This window comes from Drosophila guanche, unplaced genomic scaffold (assembly GCF_900245975.1).
Source record: "Drosophila guanche unplaced genomic scaffold, DGUA_6, whole genome shotgun sequence".
Lineage (NCBI taxonomy): Eukaryota > Metazoa > Arthropoda > Insecta > Diptera > Drosophilidae > Drosophila > Drosophila guanche.
In genome coordinates, this window is record NW_022995744.1 from 4,425,864 (window position 1) to 4,448,472 (window position 22,609).

Below are 22,609 nucleotides of genomic sequence, written 5' to 3' on the forward strand. Positions count from 1 at the left end.
TTTTTTTTTTTTTTTTCTCTCTCTTTATATTTACAATCTGTTTTTTTAAACAATAAGTAAATTGTATAATTAATATTCAATTAACAGAAATAGCAGTTTTCCTATGAGCCCTGCTATTATATATAACATCTTTTCAGTTTGTTGGATTTATCTATCAGGGATATCGAGAATGTGGTATCTTTTCAGTCTTCTTACTGTTAGGCTATTGTCTAATATACTTAAGGCTAAATTATTTTCGTGGTTGTGGAGTCTGTCGATGTATTTCTTACTAGTTTTCTTTATTTCTTCTTTAATGGTTGGAATATTCAGATCTTTGTGGATGTTTGCATTAGATACGTAAAACGGAGCATTGACAATGTGTCGCAAAGTTTTTGATTGGTAACGCTGAAGTATCTCAATATTTGAGTTGCTAGCAGTTCCCCAAAGCTGTATAGCGTAGTTCCTAACAGGCTTCAGTATGGATTTGTAGAGGCGAATTTTGTTTTCCAAAGTTGTTTCTGATTTTCGACCTATCAACCAGGACATTTTTAGTGTTTTAAGTGTAAGTTGTTGACATTTTGCTTTAATGTGGTTTTTCCATGTTAATCTGCGGTCGAGATGCAAGCCGAGATACTTCACACAGGTACTTTGTGGAATTGGTGAGCCGTTAAGTGTAACATTTGGGCAGTTACCTGGTCTTAATGAAAACGTTATTTGGACGGATTTCAGGGAAAACTCTGATGTAGTATTTGGATGCGAGAAAATAAGGTTCAAATAATGGTAATAATGTCAGCTACATTTTGCATCAAAAACAGATCCTTGTGGGGGAACACATTTTAATATGTTCACGTACATTCGTATTTTATGCATCCATCTAGACAACAATCATATTTATGTATATATATCTTATATGTCCTTCTATCCACTTCTTTATTCCATCACTCATTATTTCGATTGATTCTTCTTGACTTCGATCCTCTAAAAGTAAGTTTCCACTAGAGGAAGTTATTACAAAATTCGACTCTCGCTCTCTCTCTCGCAGAGGAACACTTTAATGGGTGCAAATTGTAGTTCTCGCTCTCTAGAGGACCTGCAATATAAAGCTACATCTCCCCCTCTGTGTGTGATTATGATTTGCCCGAAATTAGAGTAGTTAATTCACTCAGCCCATATCCTTCGTAATTAACCCGTCAACGATTGTCAATCCGTTGGACGCAACCAATTTTCAGGTTGCCCGTAGGCTCTGCTCTGCCTCTCAGATTCGCGCGCCAAGGACTCCACCAACTGGGTTGGGGGCGGATGTGGGGCTGAGGGTTCTAGCCATTAATTAGCTAATTGCTCTGGTAACTGACCGATCCGTTCGGATCCCCGTTTATCCACGCTTCTAATTTGATGAGAACTTTTTGCCGGAGTATAACGTGCTCCTGTTTCCGTTTTGCTGTCATCTCCCTCTCTCTCTGCAGCAGCCGAATGTGTTGCAACATCAAAAGTATTTGTGGCAGCTTCACCTGCACCAAAAGTTCCCTACCTCTCCCCTGTCTCTGTGTGGTCATATTTGTAGTTTTTTGGGTGGTATTAGCTTACATAGCAACTGACGCAAAAACGGGTGCTGCGGTGGGTGGTTGGGCATGGAAGTGGGTTGAACGAGAGCTTTTCATTCTCGGCTTTTATGCAACAGTGCACTTTGAAAAGTATCTGGCAGATGCACAGACAAACAGGTAGAAAGTATCTGTCACTAGTAGGGTTTCCGACAATCAGCTACAACGAGAGGCAGAAGGCAGACGGCAGACGGCAGACGGCAGAAGGCAGAACCTGAACCCAGGCACCCAGAGCCCACAGTCAGCATATGAAAGTCGCTTTAAAGGGCATTAAAATTCATTTAGGTTGCCTCCTCCACCTCCACCTCCACCTCTACCTATGTCTCAAAACACCCACGGGGCATGTGGCAAGGGTTCCACATCGATATTGAAATTTATGCTACAGATTTAACTAATAATGCAGTTAAATCCTGTCGGAGCAGACCAACTTCTCGGCAGAAAGAGCGACAGAGAGCTGGCTGTATGTAAAGCAATCACACGCTTCATAAGCCCCGGCAGACGCGACTCTTGTGTGCCGCCCACCCCGTGCCCGAGGGCTCGGTTAGGCGATGGGGCATGCCGCGATGACTGGTTTAGTGGGTGGCAGAGACAGAGAGAGTGGTGGTGGTGGGGGGGCTGGTTTTACTGCAAACACAATTGAATAAGCGAGGCAATCAATCAAAATACAAAATCTATTAAGGAGCAGGAAAGACGCAGACATTTGCCCGAAGCAACTTTTCTCATGGGTGGGCCAGCGCAGTGCTCATACAGTGGGCAAAACATTGTAATTCTCAAACAAATAAATGTAACAAAGTAACAAATAGAAACATTATTGGTTGTGTGCACATTCGATCCACTTGATCGACTTTAACGATATCTAAGAGCCGATGCCTTTGTTTGTATCAGATATGACAACAGAATCAATTTATTATTCATTTATTTAATTATTTCTCAGCTGTGAATATTTTATCCTTTCGTTACAGAAGATTTCTTTCCATCCCACTGTACGCGGAGCTGCAGGAGCAGACTTCAAGCTCAAAACTCTAAGCCATAATGAGGACGACAGAGACACCACTCTATTCCAATTATGGAGCCTTTGGAAATCTGGTTCGTTCATTTTCATCGAACGCGAAAGCGAAGCTAATTTAAAAATATTTCGAACCAAAGTAAATGACATAAATTAATAATTTCATCGCTTTTGTTGCTCGCAGACCTGCCGCGCTCTGGCACTCTCTGGGAGTCTGAAACAAAGTGCTTTCCATTTTAATTTATTAATTTAATGATGGGGTGGGCGGCAGGAGAGCCGCTGCCGACTGCCTGCTGTAGAGGATGCGAAAGAAACTGCCTTGCGAAAGCAAATTTTGAATTTTTAATTCAATAAAGCGACAAAAATGTTTGGCTATTGAAGAGAAAGAGCCCCCCAGAGAAAAGATGGAGCGGGAGTGCGAGAGCCAAGAGCCAAGAGGAAAGGATATTTAGCGCGACAGTCGTCGAGGCCATAAAATTTAAGGGAGACCCCAAAAAAAGTTTCTCTTCTTGGCCCTAGCTATATTTAGACACAAAAAATATATATGTATGTATTACGGCAGTACATTAAACTCTCCCATGAAATGGGGGATAAGAGGATGGAGCAGGCGGCGGAGGATATGTGTGTTTGTGTGTGGGTGTGTGTGTGTGCGGCTTGGGGGCAAAACGACAAACGATGTCTTGGGGGCAAGTCATAATGCTTATTGGATTTGTGCTGCCCAGAAATATAATTATGGCTTAAAAAAGGCAGAGAACGCAGAACGCAACGAAAAGAGGAATTAGGAATTTCAATTAAAGTGGCAACACAAAAAGGAAACAAAAATCTACCAACAATTCCGGTTCGGGGGGGGATAAATAAATATTTTTAAATTTAATTAAAACGCAGCGCATAAATAAGAAATTTGATTTTAATAAAGCGCACTTCTAGGCACTCTCCCAGGCACCACCTAGCTCTCGGGTAATGAAAATCCTGCTGCTGCTGCTGCTGCTGCTTCTGTTACTACCCAGAGGTTTGCCCTTTTCCCCAAGCCTTTTGTTACTGTTTCGCTACCTTTTTCGCATATATTTTCCCTGTGCTAAAAGTTTACTTTGCTTAATGAAACTTGAGCGAAACGCTTAAGGAAATGCTTTGAAAAAAATGCTTTTGTTCAAAGTTTACTCTCTCGCTTTTGAAGAGAGGTCTCCAGACCTCCAAATACATCTTACGGACTGGACAAAAGACACACTCTGTGTTTTGGTTGTGTGATTGATGGTTCTGTTTCTGGTTTTTCTCGGTTCAGCAAATAACATTGGACAAAGTGCCGACGGTCTCTTTTCATAGTTATTCCGTAAAACGTGAACTTAATTTTGGGCCTAAGCCACCCTAAAGAAATGACAAAAATTCCAAAATGAATTTAAGACTCGCAAACCGAACGAAAAACCCCACTCAGAAAATACTCCACTGGAGAGTAGAGCGTTTCCATGCAATTTATTCAATTTTCCCGAAAACAGGGCAATGGGGAAGAGGAAATACAAATTTAAACAAATACCACAAAAAGTGGCCGTCAAGGGGATGGGATGCCCAACCGACATCCAAACCAAAAAACTCCTATCCACAGCAGCAGCAGTTATGCAATATTTTTGTATAACGAAAAATCACTTTTTGAAATAATTGACAGAGCAAAAATGCTGGTCCAACCTTCATATATATACGAGTGGTGAAGACTACTCTCTCTCTCTCTCTCTCTGGAGAGATGCCTGAAAAATTGCCAAAAAAATATATGGAGAGGAAGCAAGAGAGGGAGAGAGAGAACGGACACGAGAGGGAGAGTTGCAGATAAATGCAGGTAAATGGAGTTCCCTTAATCGCTCTCCGATCTCCCGATACCCTTTAAGAAATGTTGCTGATTCTACAACTTTTAGTCTCGTTATTATATTACTATAACATTTCGCAAGTGTTCTTTTAGCTACCATGTTCTTAGGTTTTGTGTTAAATTATCTTGAAAATCTTTGATATCAAGACAAGATTTTGACCTTCTGGAAGAGTAAAACTGCGATAAATCGCTAAAAAATGTTTAACCCTGAATCGAATTCAGGAGTATATTCAATTCGTTTCTCGTTTTCTAGACAGGAAGCCTCCCAGGACTCTTATGGTGCTTCACTATAATGCAAGCACAGACACACAGACACATGCATAGATGCACGCACACACACATGGACACACACACACGAAATAAATAGCATTTAGTGCATATTTAGTGCAAGCAACGACAACATGAAAAGCCATGCCAAAAAAAAATCCAGCAGAGAGAAGAAAGCAAAGCAAACCAAACCAGACCACTGTGCCCCCTCCGTACACCGTCTCGACCCGACCGACCCGACCAGACCGGGGGCCAACATACCTGCCATAGCTCCGCCCACCCCCCCTGGCCAACTACCGGCTGTTGTGCATCGAAAAACGAAGCCAAAGCAACATAAAATGCATAGAAAAATGGAAACAAGAGATGGAGGAGCAGACAGAGACAGAGAGTGAGAGAGACGTAGAGAAAGAGAGCCAGCAGAAAAATGGCCAAACATGTTCTATGCATAAAGAGGAAGAGGGGTGGGTGGTGGAGGGAAGGAGGAGTAGGTTTGGGGCTAGGACCAGGAAAACTTGGCGTGCCTGTTTGCCATCAGAGGAGTTTTTGGAGTCAAAGTTGTGGAACCTGCGGGTTTTTCTTCCAGTCTTTCCATTTTTCATTGCCACAGTGGAGGAGGAGGGAGCAAGATCGTGTGGTGGAATTGAAGCTGGAAACATGTTTTCCTGGTTCAAGTTTAGATGCAATTTCTACTACCTGGCCGACCAAGCTGGAAAATATATCCGCTTCAGCAGCTGGTCGGCTATGTAGAGGCGGAGTTGGACCATATTTTAGTCAGACTCTTTTAGCATTTTATTCAGTCAGTTAATCTTCCAGTCAGATACACATTCAATCAGACCATCAGTCGGTCATTCATTTCCAGCTACTTTTAGGAAGTTTGTAAGTTTTTGGCGAAACCCCTTCAAGTGTTGTAGGTGGAGAAAGAGCATGAGAAACCAGAGAACATACAGCAATTATAAAGAGACAAGAGAAACGGCGAGTGGGGAGTGGAATCAGGGAGAAGGCTGCCACAGAAAATGCCAAACATTTCAAGATGAACTTTAAGTTGTGGTTGTGCCAAACTTTTGGAGTAGACAGTGTTCCGTGTTTCTCAGTACTCAGCAGGAGTTGAGTGTGTGGGGGCACCACAAACTTTGATGGAGGCACATTTTGGGGGGAAATATGATATAATGAACTTTCAATCAAACAGTGAAAGGGCCATGCGGGCTGCACAGCTCTATCTTCTGCCCCGGGCTAATCTCCTATTACCAATTTTAAGAGAAAGCTTCTCTTTTTGCTACCCGCACTCTATGCTCTCTCGGAGAGCCAAAAACTTTGCCTTGCACTTTTAAGCAGCAACAACTTTTCCAACCGTCCCACCCCCTCTGAATGTATGCATGAAGAACCGACGCGCGAAACTTTAAAGAGGAATTTAATTATAGCCAAAGCTCTTCTCCTCTCTGCTCCTTCTTCTTCTTCCTCCTGTGCTCCAAAGGGAGAATGAAATAAAAATTTAAATCATCAGCGGAGGAGCCCTCAGCACAGCAGCTGAGGCCATAGCTGTCTACGGTTCTTCTGCTCTCTCTCTCTCTCTCTCTCTCTCTCTCTCAATCTCCTCTCTTCAGCTGCTGCTGCTGCTGCCGCTGTCGGTTGGCTGCTTTTCGCTGTCGGGTTTAATGAACGGAAATCTCTTGCAAATATTCAATTGCTATACAATTCTGAAGCGCAGCCAGACGCAAATATATACATACATTCACACGCATAACACACATATACAGCATGCAGTCATATAAACAGCAGCGAATGGAAGTCAACAGACAAAGCGAAGAGCAGAGGAGCAGCGCTGCATCGTAGGCCCCATGTGCAATGAATGTGCGTTCGGTGCCAAGTTGATAATGAAGTTTTGATAATGATAATGATGTTGCCCTACGGCTTGCCAGACGCTCTTCCGCTCTCTCTCTCTCTCTCTTGTCAGCATTTGCAATTATTTCAAGTAGTCAACGGCTCTCCCAGGAAAAAAAAATCCAAATAAAGTTGTTAAACGATGCGCCTAGAGAGTACCCTTTAACTCCACTCAGCCAAAATGTGCTCAAAATGTATCCAACACAAATGTCGTACATACGTACTATGTATATATATTTCGACTGTATAATCCACCCGTGACCTACCCCTTTCAAAAGTTGGTTAAACTCTAGTCCTAAAGCCAAAACATATTTATGGGCCGAGATGCTCGTACTTCTCCTCCTATCTCCTACTATCCCGCTCTCATTCACACTACGGCGTTCCTGCTATCTCTACTCTTCGCACACACTTGCAATATTAATAATCTGCTTGCCATTGAAAGCCATACAAGGCGCGACTTGCTCGTACGTGTCAACATTCGACGCTGGCAGCGACGCGAACTGCAGCTGCAGCTGCAGCTGCAGGCTAAAGCTAAAGCTGAAGCTAAAGCAGCGTCGCGTTGCCTGGTGCGCTTGGTGCTGCATGCGCGACGGCGCATATAAATTTTGTGTTCTTTTTCGAGTGGTCTAGGAACTTTTACGCCGCTTTCCGAGTGGCATGCAACCCAACAATGGTGCACATGGTTAAGCGTCGGGTAGTGCGGGGGTTTGAGGAGAGCACAAAGAAGAGACCTAGACATGCGACACAGTGGAGCCCATAAAATATAAAGTGTGGGACAACGTTATATGTATGAACCTACAAGTGAAATTTTAAAGTTAGAAATTTATGTCTTAATTCCATGTGTGTCACGCTAGCAAACTGATTAAAATTTTACATTTTATTGTAGTTCAGTTATTTTTGTTAAGAATTTCCCAGGTGTAGTCCCACTGTACATAGTGGTAGCCACAGAAATGCCTAGGCTTCTGTCTACAGTTGTGTTCCTCTCTTTTTGCTCTCCCTGCCTGGGGCCTGTTACCCTCCCATTCTCTCTCTCCCTCTGCAAATGCCAGGAATACCGGACTGCCCTGTTCCTCTCTGTGTCTCTTCACTACCTTGCTGCGTTTCTTCCCCTCCTGGCTGGGGGCTTTTGTGTCGAGTGCACAACAAATATTGTCGCCGGATAGGTCGGGAAATCAACGCACTAAGCACACTGCGCCCTGCCCCCCTTCTCAATGCATCATGCCACAATATTCCTATATAGCAGAAGCCGGCGGGGACAGCGTGCGAGCAAGACAACAACATAAAGTAAATAGTAAACCGAAATAGTTTGCAGGCCAAAGTAAAGCAGCAGCAAAAGCAAAGGCTAAAGCAAATCAAAACGCAATAAAAATAGAATGCAAAAAAACAGCTTTTTATCTCTCTCTCTCTCTCTCACATACACACACGCTCTCTCCTACTTTGTCTCTCTTTTGTGGTTACTTTTCGCTAAAGTTAAATTAAAGCTGCAAATTAAATGCAACAGAAAAGACAGAAGACAAAGCAGCAGAAGAAGCGCACCAGAAAGAGTGAAAAGTCAGTCAGTCCTCCCTCTTCTCACATGGTTACCGGGGCTCTATAAATACACACAAATGCACACATTTACAAACAGAGATACAATAGCAATATGTATGCGGCTATATAGCATTTATAAACTGATTAAATGAGTCAAAGAACCGGCAGAATACGACTAGGACCGTAAATTGATAAGCAATCGCTACAAAGAGATTAATGAGCGTTCTGTGGAAGGGGTGAATGGTGGGGGGCTAAAAATATATGGTAATAGTGCACGATAATTACACTGTTTAACCAAAACAAAATTCCATTGGGGAAAGTGATTTATTCTGCCAAAGCCAAAGAGCGAGCGAGTGATGAGCTTTGGAAAAAGTGAATTCGATCCACAGATATTCAGATATTTATCTGTTCATCGATTAGAAATCAGCACCAAATTGAAACATATCGATATCGACTTATTTATACTACAAAATGCATGGTTCAAAACCGACAAACAAATTTCTGAAGCATGACCAAAAACGCTTTCATTATGCAATACAGGAAGGTCAAATCCCAGTGACCTTGAGGTGAGCGCATCGCTCCACAAAGAGTTCACAGGTCAATCGTTAACCTCTCTTTCTTTCTTGCTCTCACTCATTTCGAATACAAATGCAAAATTATTCCAAACAACAGCCAGGGAGCGAACGGAGAAGAAAAAAAGACAGATTAACAAATTGTGTATGTTAAAAATAAATAAAATGAACAAAAATTAATTCAAAATGCAGCAGAAAAAACAAACATAGCAGCAACAACAAAAAAAAAAGCAATCACTTGGAGGGAAAGAGCAGACACAGCAAAACGCGGGCAATGAACGCTTGATGTACGCAAAAAAAGAGCCCCAAGAAACAACAAGAAGAGAAGAAGCAAACGAAGAAGAACCAACGGAACGTACACACACACACGGACAGTGACTCGCTGCACATGTGGGAAGAAAGAGGAAGGAAGATGAAGATAGAGATGTTGCTGGTGGGGCAGAGAGGAAGCTTAGCATTTGATTGAGTTCGCAATAGAATGAGAGGAGTGAATAATAAACAAGAGAAACATTGAATTTTCGATTATGGTACCAGATCTGTTCTTGGGAGTACTTATGACATTGATATATTTTATAAACATTCGTTAAGTTAAGAGCATAAGTTATTAGCCCGCCCACCGCTGCTCTATACAATGCACAGAATAATCAACTTTTGCTCTGCACCTAGGACCTATACACCATGTGAAAATCACATAAATTTATAATTTTTGGGCAAGAACAAGTCTGTTGGGATAGGTGCTCATGTTCCGATTGACGTATGAGTAATAGGTATTTCAAGAGAGGGGAAGCGATAACGGGGGGAAAACCCCAACTGGTTTTCTGTGAAAAATTCAATGCGGCAATGAAGGAAAATATCATAGTTCAAAGCTCTTTCGCTCTCTCTTCTTCTGTCGAGATGAAGGTCTTTTTCTTAGCACGGCTCTCGAGTTGCTCCATTTTCGGATTTGCTATCCAATTACCTTGTCACGGATACAGCAACAGCAACCACAACAACAACAACAGTAAGGAAATCCCTTAAATAATTCACATTTCACTTTCCCTCTTCCTCTTTACATCGTACTTGCTCCTCCTTCTCTGTGTAAAAGTCAAACTATCAATTACAATTATGTGCACAAACGAGACAACAATGCAATTGCAAATAGATACTCGATGCTCGCAGATACAGATACCACTAACTCGGACAGATACATAGATACTCGTCGTACAAACAGGCAATAGCAGCAGCAGCAAACAATTAGCCAGAAGTCAGCAGAGCACAAAGCCTTAAGCTCGCAACTAAATCGAAAATACTGAACGAAAGAGAGAGAGAGAAACTGTATGGGACTCACGGCCCAGAGGGGGGCAGAAAGATAGACGGACAGACGGACAGACAGACACATGTGCCAATTTTGAAAAACGACACAGGCGGAACGTTGATACAAACAGTGGGAAGTAGGGAGGAAAGAGGCTGTAGGTTCAATATGAGGCTTGACCCAAGAGCCACAAAATCTCTCCACAGCCAAAAGAGAGAACTGGAGGCACCCAAGAACATGTCTTAGCAGAGTAAATGAGAGGAAGAACATTTTGTACATCTTACAGAAACATCAAGCGTCGCTTTGTGGCTACATTTTAGATGCCCCTAATTATTGGAATGTTTTACAACTATATTTATAATGATCCAAGGCAGAAGAATGCCTTTAACAATCTAAAGAACATTGCCCTTTGTCTGATCCTATATCTGTGTGCCTATACATAACCTTCGATGCACTCGATAAAGCCAACAGTTTTACTTGTTTTTCCCTCAATATTATTAACAAGACTCTACAGAAACAGAGCGAGAGAGAGAGGATAGATAAAGAGTGGGAAAACAACAAAAGATACACAGAGCCAAGAAAGAGAGAGAGAGAGAGAGAGAGGGGGAACGGGAACAAGACTTGTGGATAGGTAACAACAATTACGCTTCAATGCATCTATAAGATATTGTATCTGTACAGAATGCATGTGCTGCCTGTGGGCTGTATCTCTCTCTCCCTCTCTCTCTCTCTCTCTCGCTCTGTGCCGCTTTTGTGTGCTCTTCTTCTTTATACAGCTTTTTGCTTGTTGAGGAAACTTGTACAGCAGCGGCTGTAGATGTAGCTGTATCTGAGTATCAGCAACCGGACAAAACGAAACGCAACGCAGAGCAGTTGCATCCTCCCTCCCACCCCTCCCTTCTGCCTACTCACTCCTCACTGTCTATGCAAAAAGACATCCCCCCCTTTGGGGTGGGGTAGGCGACTGATAAGATAAGAATGGCTGACACTTCCTCTTCCCCACTCTGTTCCCGGCCCCTTGTTGAGTAGGAAAAACATTGACAACTTTTCTATTAACGGTCCGTGCAATGCAAAAAGAAGCAGCAAAGGCAAAGGCAACCAGCAAGTATCTCTCAGTACGTTTCGTATCTACACAAAGAAAGCCTCCACACAAGCGAGGAATATGATTGGGGACAGGGCAGAAGAGGCTCTGTCTCGCTCTCTCTCTCTCTCTCTTTCTCTCTGTGTGTAAGATGCAATGAGGCGGCACAACGCAGCCACAAAAAAAGTCTGCAATTGATTGCAGCAAAAGTTAAGTAGATTATGATGGAAAACTTTTTGGGATGAGATGGGGGAGGAGGGGAGTGCCCTAAGAGGCAGGACACAGGAGAGGAGACTCTGCCGCTGTCGGATAACCACGAGCTGCTGCTGCCACTGTTGCAGAGAAAACTTTTTGCGAAACCAAAAAGAGAGAGAAAACACACACACACGTACACACAGGAAAAACTAGTTTTTTCCTTCGGCAGAGAAAAATGAATTTCTTTTTTCTTTTTCTTAGATATTTACTTGTGAGCCATCATCAAAGCTGGATGCCATCTCTTAGATGCCAAATAGATTCAAGACCACAAAGAGGACAGGAAAATTGGCAGCTTCCTCTCGCTGGCTGTAAAGTCTGGCCGCAACGGAAATGGTTAACCAACTAAACTGCCGTCTGGAATCACTGTTATCAATGTTAAGTTGATTGCTGTAATATCGATTCCACTTCTAGTTTCTAGCCAAAAATAATGAAAAACTAATTGAGTTTTGGGCGTAAAGTTCACTGAACCAGAGGAAGGCAGCGGAAGAGATCTCTGGCAGCGATGAATGTCGCTCAGAAGATGTAATTTATTGTTAACAAATGTTAACAATTTAGTTATAGTTTCTCTATATAGCAAATATAAACACAAAACTTATGTGAAACGTTTATTTTCCTATTCTCGCACATTCCAATCGCGTTAACAAATTGCGTGTTTCCCCCCCCAGCAAAAAAAAAGAATCACAATCCCAGCCTGAGTAATCGTTGATCTTGGGTGTTCGTTGGTGGTTCCATTGTTCTTACGAGATCGTTCTATGCCATCCGTTATGGATTGCCCGCCAACGATTGGAAGATTGATTCCGTAATTACGAAAAACATCTGCTGCCGTGGAAAACAGGAAAAAAACAGTTCATTTGTACGCCCCCCCGAAATCTATTCCACGGTCAGCACAGCACTTTTATGACCCACAAAGAGAAAAACTTACACGAAAATTCTTTAGAGAGGGGAAAATCAATGCCCAGACACGTACCTGCAAGATAGAGAGAGAGAGAAATGAGAATAAATAAAAGATTTATACAGAATTTAAATAAATAAATAGATACTAAATGCTAAATGCAGTCAATAATTTGTTCATGTAAATGGGAAATAAAGTCTTCTTGCTCGGTGCTCGTATCTCAAAGATAAACAAACTCTGTGGACCGCCAAAACATGAATTTATTGGGTATTTCTTTTCAAACAGCTGTTGGGAAAACCATATTCAATGTTTTGTTTCTTTTCGACAGGAAATGGAAATGGAAAATTACTCCATAATGGAATCTAGAAGGCAGGAGGTTCGATGGGGGGAGGCCAACACCAGGAAGCTGCTCAGACATTCCTCTCACTCTCAGATTCCTATGCAGATTTATGGAACCGGTCGGGATGGGAGAAGGATACCCTTGAACGGGTACGTATCACCTGGGTATATGCACTTCCTCAATCATTTTGCTGCACAAGTCAGCTGTTTGCCGTCTCTGATAGAGAGCTACAACTGTATCTGGTATCTGGTATCTGGTATCTGTATCTGGTTTAGCAAGCCGCCGCGCCCGTTCTTTGACGTCACTTGGGGCCTCCAAAACAAAATAAAACGGAACTGGTAGCCGGACCCCTCTTAAAAAAACAAAAGACAGATGATGATGAACAGTAAAGTAAACCAGCACAGCAGGTAGTCATTTAGTCATTCAATCAGTCACTCATTCATTCACTCCATCTCCAAATGGTCAAGTGGGGCAGCAGCAGCAGACAACTCCAAAAATACGAAAAAATATATAAACCGGACACAACTTCGTCTCTGCCTTAATTGCTTGAGTAAACTTTTATTGAGTAGCTCTGCTCTGCCCTGCTCTGCTCTGCTCTTCAGTGCTCGTCTCGCATGTCAAACATAAATAGAAAACACAAATGAAAACAGCCAACAAATGGGTAGACCGCAGAGAGAAGTACACTTCTTCCAGACAATCAAATGCCACAGGAAATCTTTAGAAAGATTTTAAAGCACAAACTGTAAAGTTTCATGGGTTTATCTTAAACAAAAATCGAACTAAATGGAGCCCCAAAGGTGTGACCAGATAACTTTGCATTGTCAGATTAATCGTTAATCGAAATTGTATCTGAAATATTTGTTGATAGTTTCTTAAATTCAATTGTTTTTCTCCTGCAACATTGATATCTGTTTGGTATATCATAGTAAAGAACCATTCATGAACAATTTATATTTTTGTCTTTGTGAAAATATTCCCCCTTAAAACCCCCCTCGATAATAGTCGCAATACCCGCTTTCTTCTATGCCTTTTGAAAACTTAAAATCAAATCATTAGAGAGGGTGTATAATTATATAGAAGACATCAAAATCATGCTCAAAGCCCCACCACCATGTGGGTCACAGAGAGAAGCAATAAAATATGATTGTACATTATGTTGTATATAAAATAATAATTAAAAAATCGCATGTCTGACAGAATTTTTGACAAATTGTTGCCCCCGCGCAAAAATCTCGGAAAGTTAATGAACTTTTGGAGACGGACCGACGCATGAGCGAGCTAGAGATAAAGCGAGAGGGAGAATCCCCCAATCCCCAAAGCTAATGTTAATGCCACAGCACACACAGATACGCACAAACAGATACAGCTACAACACGCAGCAGCAGCAGCAGATAGACATCTGTATCTGTGACTGTTTATAAAAAGCGCGTGCTGCCCCTCGCATAAAATGATTTATCATCTAAAACTGTTCCGTCCAACCGTCCGACCAACTTTGTCTATGAATGAAAATGCCGACAAATAAACAAAAGGAAAAGCAAAAGCAACAAACACAAATTTTAGTTTACTTCATCAAAAGCGAAAAAGAAAAACATTTAAAACGAAATAAACGGCAAACAGAAGGCGTTTTTAGAGAGCGGAGAGCAGCGCGGCACATCCACATCATAATTGTTTATCAAATAAAAAATAAAGCTGGAGAGAGTAAAACCCTCTCTCTCTCTCTCTCTCTCTTTGAGTGATGCGTCAGACCCGTGTTTAGATAATTAATGGAATGGACTGAACGGTAGGGAAGGGCTGGCAAAAAGTGTTTACATTAAAACAATGGAAACATCATCGGTAAATAATTGCAACAGCAACAACGAGTTCGCGCGAAAAGGTTAAGAATGCCATCAAAAAAGTGACGCGAAAAGAAGAGTGTGATGCGAGGGATGGAGGGATAAAAGGAGTGCACATGGAAGTAGAAATAGAAGGATAAATGGAAGAGGGAATGTAAAGAGATTAAGAAAATACTTGACGGTAAATATACTCGAAAAATATTCCTGCCTTCCTTTGAACAGCAAACAATTTCTTTTAATATTTAATCAATCAAAATTCCATGAATAAATTCCGTGTCAAGATTCTGCTCGAAATTTGTGTTTATCTTTTCAACTTAAGCTGCCGCTTAAATTTCGGTAAAAATCCTTTTCCAAAATGTTTTCAATTGAATAGATTGCTGAGAACAATTATTCTTTCATTGGAATAAATCAAATAAATAATCTGAAAAATGCCTGTCATTAACTCTAAAATTTCAATAGAAAAGTTTCAGTAAAATATGCAGCATCATGATTGCATCAATAAAAATAGTCAGTTATATTATTTCATTCGAAAAAAAAAACAACTTAATGCCAGCCCAAGTTAATCCTAAACAACCACCAGTGATCTATTTCCATTACGCTATAATGAACGATTAATCATCAGATTGCCTTTATAATAATACCCCAACGCCCAGCAATTGAAATGTTCTCATCTGCCCTGCCCCTCGGGCAGCTCGTTCCACCCCAACGCTGCTCATTTGCTCCATCGAGAACAGCGGCGGCAAGCAAACAGCGAGCTGCCAGCCCACACATTCATTGCAGGGGCAGTTTAACTTAATAAAATTGTTGCTACGAGTGAGTATATTTTGTAGCCGCTTTTGTATACTATTTTGATCGGGGGGAATCTCGGGCGAACAAGAGGTATTCCCTCCACTCGACGATCGTTCGGCAGGGCAGTCGGTGTGCGATTTGCATAAACAGGTCGGGCGTTGATTTCGACCCGTTTAGAATTTGTTTAATTTGCTGACGTGCCAAAAGTTCTGCTTCCATATCGATGTATCTGTGAGATATATCGTGTATTTTTGGAGCAGCAACAGCAGAAGCAAAAGTGCGAACGCGATTGATACGTTGACATTTCGAATGAGACGGCGGCCGCGTATATCTCTCTTGCCTGAATGCAGCGAAAATAAGTAGCCAAGTATCTCCGTATTTTTGTGTATCTGTATCTGAGCAATGCAACTAGCGACAAATTGGAAATATCTCTTGCGCAGGAAAAACTCTTGGGCATTTTGCTGCGACGGAGTCTGTGTGTTTTCGGGCCAAATAAGGCTCCCACAACGATCCACCGAAATGGTCATAGCCGCTTTGCCTCTTTTCTCTCTATGGAAAAATCAATGATGGCTGTTGGCTTCGATGCCTTTTTGCGGTTGCCTCGACGCTGTTGGGTTGCACATCCATCGAGGTTTTGTTGTTGCTGTGTGGTAATTAGCAAAAAAGCAACAACAGCCTACAAAATTCCTAGAAATGGTCATGCCACTGGATGGATTGTCTGCAAGTATCTCTGCAGCTGGATAGATGCTGGATGGATAGATGCATTCTGCAGATGCGTTTTTGATTAGCACAAATGATGTCCGCACATACATTCCACGGATGCATTCAACCAAGTCGGAGGCATCGTACTTTTCCTTTGAGAATTTATGTATGCGCATACATACATACATAAATATATATCTGGATATCAGGGGCTATCTGTCGGAATTGATGAAATTTCACATGTTTTTTTCGGTCGCATAACAGAACTGGTTATCCACACATTGCAGATACAATTTGAGATGCAAATCAAACTGGTTGAACGATCCAACGATCCAAGCGCTCAGATTGCGCATATTTTGTGGATTGCGGATTGACTAGATACTTGAATCAGTTTTTGAATTGATAAATACTTCCTTGGTTCAAGTGACAGATGACAGATACAGATTTTACGGTGCAAAAGTATCTGCATTTCGATACGGTTTTCAGCTATCCATTCAGCATTCATGTGAGTTCTGGGACACCTTTGAGCAGTGATGGAGCAAAGTTCACCATCAGCTCATTAATTTAACATACAAAAGATACAAGATACATTCCCATTTAAATATACATCAGCCCTTTTTAAAACGTATCTTACAGATACTCCTTCCGTGTATTAAATACCCTTTTGCCCACGGAAGATACATGTATTTGTAGCTCTCTTTTTTCCATTTCAATTTTCATGCCTCACAGACACATGTATTCACCGTCAATCTAGATACGTTTTACTCTCAACCACACACCATTCCTCTTCACGTTCCCTGCCGTCGCTTCCCAGTCAAAAGTAACTTCCTGCCACACACAAGAGCTGCCCCAAGAGTCGACCGAGGAGTCCTTCACTCCTTTGACAAATCCGACAGCTGGCCCGAAACTGGGGAAAAAAGCAACGAGGAGTCGCAAAAGAATACACGAAAGAGTATCTCCAACCCCCAAAAAACGTAGCTCGACAACATAAAGCTTATGCTGCCACAGCCAAAAGGGGGTGGCAAAGGTGGCGGAGAGAGAGAGAGAGAGAGAGCGAGAGAGAAAGGAACGCGCAGTCATTATCAAAGCCCTTCAAGGTCTCAGAGATTTTTATGTTCAAGACACGCACACACACCACTCAGCGGGAGCGCAAGGAGTGGGAGTGTGTGACGGGGAGGCAAGGGGTCTACATATATTTTATGAAAATTAGGAGAACCAGCCAGGCAGGCACAGGGAGACGACACAGAATGTGGCCATAAATAAATGGTCTCGTTTACGACTTTGGACATTAACCTGTTAAATTTCTAATGTGTGTGTGTGCCTCCTTGCAACAATCGCCCGACCCCCTAAGAGGTTCTGCCTGCTGACTCCTGCCAGCCTGCTGGTTTCTCCCACAAGGATTCGCCAGCGCTTTTGCATATTTAAGCAGCCTCAGCAGAAGGAAAAGCCTTGGATAATCTAACATACTAATGTGTGCGAGAGGGTTTGCCCTGCACACAGACCCCGCCAGAATAGGCCCACAGACCAGAGACTCGGCTCGGAGATCCATTTCTCACTCGCCCGAGTTCCAGCCAGAGGCCCCAAACAAAATCAATAATGATTACATTTCCCTTGCATACAATATTTCAGCCAGAACCCAGTAGCCAGCCAGACCCACCCGAGCCCTGTTTGTTGGGTGGTGAGGTGTGGGTTAAATGACATTTGGTGGCAGACGCCAATTGGTTGGCAAGTCAGGTGGTCGCCTCCACCCCAATGCCCCTATGCTCCAACATATACCCAATGCTGCCCGCAAGGAGAGTGTGAAATGACAAAAGACGGAAAAGCGGTTAAGTGGCAAGGCAGTCAGCAGCAGTACCAGTACCAGTACCAGTACCACCAGAAGCCAAAAGCCAGCAGAACCATAGCCAAGAGCTCTACGGAAAAGCCTATGACCACTTCTGCAACTACAGTAGAGACCTGAACAGAAGTGTATCCAAGCGAAACAAAGACTTGAACACCCTTTTGGTTGGATGCCTGCTACTTTCTGTGTGATTTACTATTTCCTCAGAAATAGTATCTCAAGTAAGGAACTGTTGTTACTGGTAGTCCTCTCTGCTTTATCCTATCTCTCTCAGGCCTCCATAATTCCAATCACTGCTAAGCGTGTGTGCACTGTACTGTCTCCCCCCTTTCTCTTAACAAAACGGGTTGAGTGCTTTTGGCTCTGGTGGGGCTTCGAAGCAAAAGAAATGCAGTGCATGGACTGCACCACCGGCAACAACAACAACAACAACAGCACCAGCACCAGCACCAGCAGCAGTGACGGCGTGGCAGAAGCAGAAGATGGTGGTGAAGAAGAGAATTGCAATAAGTGGCGCGCAGGGTCAACGATAAGAGGAGAGCGGGACAGACGACGACGCCACTCAATGCAGTCAACGGCCTACAGACGACGCTGACGCTGGCGACGACGACTTAGCGACGCTGGAATCCTAGTCCAACCAGTTAGAAAATGCAAGCAGAGGCAGAGTCAGAGGCAGACAGAGGCAAGAAAGTGCAACAAAGTACAGACCTCAATCTTCACATACAAACACAACACACGTATAGACACCCCCTTTCGCACCCACCCACCTCTCTCTCTCTCTCATGACAGGTTGAAATCCAACGCAGCAGAACGAACGGAACGAACGAAACGAAGCGGAGGGGCATAGGCAGAGGAATGAGCGAAGCGACAGAGCAAAGTAAATGAGAAATAGCAAAGAAAATGCACACAGAAAGCAGCAACAGCAACAACAACAACAAAGCAGGAGGCAGGGAAAAACGTTGATGACGTTGACTGGCTGAAGAGACGGCAACGGCAACGGCGACGTCGCTGGCGACAAAGCACATGAACAAAATAGGCAGAGTGCGAAAAATGTACATGAAAAGGAAATGCAACATAAAGCAAAGGCACAGGCAAAGCCCAAACATAAAATGAGAAAAGGGTACTGACAGAGAAGAGCAAGCCGAGATTGAGCGAGACCACTAGAGAGATTTCATTCATATAATAAAGATCATTCTAAGGGAGGAGGAAGAGAAGAACTCTCTGAGAGATTGAGCGATAAATCAGTCGCATATCTTTTACAGAAAATAACCGCAAAAGTTAGATGATTTTCTTAGAAATAGCAGCTCAAAAAGGGGAATACTATTCGGATGGAATTCACAGTTGTGTAATGGATTCTAATTGGCTTTCCAGTACCTGATGAATAATAAATACGTGAATGAAACTAACTGCACTTCCATCCTCCTCCCACACGCTCTCTGACCAACCATGAATGATATGCCGTAACAATAACAAAGCGAACGAGAGAGCGGCAATCACGGACGTGGGACTGTCGTCTTCCAGCGCCGCTGCTGCTCAAGTGCAACGAAGCAGCGACAGAGACGTCGGTTTTTGAGCCTTGAAAAGTAATCACAATTGAATTTCTTACTGGGATGAAAGCTGAATCTGCCTTGCCAGGCTTCGATAAGAACCGTTGGTATATGTATGAACGCTTTTAAAAGGAGCAGCTAAGAGCCCTTTCCACACCCTTGTCAACGCCCTTTCTTAACACCCAAATGAAAAAATGTGCTTGCCAAAAATTGATTCGGGAATGCAAAACAACAAAAGAGGGGATCAAGAGCATGGTAAGAGGAAAAGGAAAATCGCGCGCCACGCCAATTAGAAATTTTAATCCAACTGGGCGTCGCTTTTCAACACTAAACGACGCCACACACAAACACACACACTCATGCATTCAGAGCCAGTTTGTCTGGCCGCAGCGCAATTGAACAATTGAGCATAAAGAGCGACTTGCGCTCAATTCTATAGAGCAAGAGAGAGAGAAAGAGAGAGAGTAGCGGCAGCAAAGACGCGCGTAAAACGAGACGCGGTTTGATAGGGTATACAATGAGTATTTTAGCACTACTTAAGATTACTATCTAGGTTTATGTTCCCATTCAGAAAAATACCAAATCGTATGGCTGATAAGAGTAGTACAACAGGCAGTTAACGAAAAATGGTTATCAGTAATTTAGGTTTTAACACGGCTAATGATTCACACGGTATCCGACCATCGCATCTTTTCACTGTGCCCTTTCATTGTACTCTCGCTCTCTCGCACAGAACCAAATGCAAGGCACAAAAGGAATTAACAATAACAACAGGAAAAAAACGTGAGAAGGCAAATAAGAAAATAAAAGAAAAAAATAACGACAGAGCTGCCGCCAGCATACAAAAATCAATTTGGAGCGGCGTGGGGTTTGGAGGCGGCCGCCCTTGTGGATGGTGTTGGATCTTGTGGATGCTGTGCGCTGCTGCTGCTGCTTCCTTTATTTCTTTTTGCACAAAATGTAAAAAAAACTGTATACACACACATACACTTACATTAAGAAACACACACACACACACACAGGCAGGCAGACAGACGACAGCAACACGCGACGGCTTTTGCCGGTTTGGGTAAGAATGCAAGGAATAAGAGAAGAGACGAAGAAAGAGACAGAGCGAGGGAGGAAGGGCGAGCTGAGACTAAGAGAACGCTGCTTAATTTGTTGTTAATCAAACACAAAAGGCACACACACAGTAACCGTTTGAAGAAAAACGCACGCGGCAAAGTGATTAAAGGAAAAGTAATCAAAGTTTGAGCTCACGTTTTCTTTTGTGTTGTTTTTTGCCGCTGCTTGGAGAACGCTACGTTTTTTAGTAACAATTTCGTTTTGTTTGTGGCTCTCTTTGAACTCTTTGTGTGAACTGGTGTGTTTGTGTGTGTGAGTGATTTGCCGCCTCTCCTTTGCACACTCTTTCTCGCTTGCTTTTGCTTTCCTGCTCGTTCGCACACTTTAAATTTGCATTTGCCGTTTCTTACTCGGATATTACTTTTAATTGCTATTACGAAACTTGCTCACTTTTCACTTGGCTCTTTAGATTTTACAAATATGCTTTCCTTCACGCTGGACACGAAACGAACCGGAGGCGCAGCAACCGTTCAATTCAAAAAGTTTTTTCAATTTGTGAGTGTATTCAAAATTCAAATGATTCCTTGATGATGGGTTTCAAAAGCACAATCGCGAGCTTTCGCCAGGTGAGGCAAATGTGAGGGCTTTAAAAAAAGCTGGTAGTATTTTGCCTGGTGTCCTTACCTTGCCAAGGCCTGTTAAACCGAGTCAAATTGTCTCAAAATGCAAGTGCTCATACCTGCAACGCAAAAACGAGTCGGTATTTTAGACTACATTTGTCTCTCTTGCTCTCTTATTTTGGGTGACAATTTAACCGCTTGTACCGTTTGAGCACAATTGGGTTCACGATTTTGCTGAGTTTTCGACTCTCAGAAATATACTCTGCAGCTCATTTTTGCGTTACATGTATGAGCACAAAAATATTTATAATATTACCAAGAAACAAAGCCCCTAATAGAATTTTATGAATAGCTTACAAAATAAGATTCAAACGAAAAAGGATTCAAACAAAAAACAAGCATAAAACGTAAGTTGGAATGGAATGTTACGTCCTTTGATCACTTGTGGCTTGTCAAACAGCCGACATTTGTTTTCCCTATTTCCATTATTTAATGATAATAGTCCGTTATCCCAGCTGCTTTGAAATATGAATAATTGCCTTTTCCGCAAAGGTAGCAGAATGTTGCTCAGTCCTTAATCATGTTGGGGAACAGTGCTGCTCACTTCTCGCTTCATGTTGCTGGACCATACAAGTTTATGTTGCCAACGGTACAACGAGGGGAAAATATGGGAAGGAAATGTAAATGTAAATGTAAATATGTAATTGCATATATAAATGTACATATTAGGATGGACTAAGTGCAGCTGTGTTGCTGGGAACCTAAATGAGAGAGGCAGAGAGAGAGAGAGAGTAAAGAAAGTCGCCTCATGTTAGGCATTTAACAGTACAAAAGCGCTCACTCGCTTGAGTGCGATTTTACACTCACAAAATCTAGCTATTGGAAAACTCCGAGCGCGGTGCTGCTCTTTTGTGGGGGCACACTATGGTTGTCTCGCTTGCACCGCCACATGCGCATGGTTGTCTTATTGAGCAAAGAGCAATAACATCGGAGTGTGAGTGTTCCTCCTGTTTTGAGTTTTGAGATAGGATTTTGTAGTCTGATTCTGAGTTCTTTTGCACACAACACTTCTGCTACCTAGCCAGGATATTTGAGTGCACCCTAACATATCTGAGTGGAGTTGTACCAAATATCATGATCATATTTGTGTTGTAGACACAAGATCTAAGTAGATCTTAGATCTTAATTAATTTGTTGATACATCTGTGGACATCTTTCTGTCAGTATTGACTGATTGTTGAATAATCTATCAGATCTGCCCAGCTCATGTTCTCCGTGTATTTTTCAATTATGAAACCATTTCCTGATAATTTATTCCTCTCTGGGGAGTGTAGTGCTGTTCCCAGGAAAAGCTCTAGCAGCCCACGATATGTCTTTGTATTCGCATTGCGAGGGCTTTAAAGGTTAACGGGAATTGCATTACGCATTACTCTCTCTCTCTCTCTCTCTCTCTCTCTCTCTCTGCATCCCGCAATTCAAATTAATGAGTGGGATTAAAACATAACGGTAAATTGGCTTCAAATTAAATTATGTAATTAATATTACGACAAATAGCAGGGAAAACAGCAACAACATAAGGATTACACACAAATATTTGCAGTTCATTAAAATAGAACCAGCAGAAAAACCAAATCAAAATATAAACACGAATTTCCAATTAGAATCCAACTGCA

The 22,609-nt window shown here is 42.4% G+C and overlaps 1 protein-coding gene across 33 annotated transcripts in view; it reads right to left on the reverse strand.

Annotated features, from left to right (window-relative positions):
• LOC117579365 (poly(rC)-binding protein 3) overlaps window positions 1-22,609 on the reverse strand; it is an 81,921-nt gene that overhangs the window by 30,213 nt on the left and 29,099 nt on the right. For 16 of the 33 annotated variants that reach the window (XM_034265222.1, XM_034265217.1, XM_034265226.1 and 13 more), the window contains exons 1-2: window positions 20,512-20,869; window positions 12,232-12,276 (exon numbers count right to left, since the gene is read on the reverse strand). The exons of 1 other annotated variant lie outside the window; for it this stretch is intronic. The gene's annotated coding sequence lies outside the window, so the exon portion shown is untranslated. Of the gene's footprint in view, window positions 1-12,231; window positions 12,277-20,511; window positions 20,871-22,609 lie in introns of those variants that run through there. 16 more of the 33 variants (XM_034265224.1, XM_034265221.1, XM_034265219.1 and 13 more) reach the window with 8 other exon arrangements.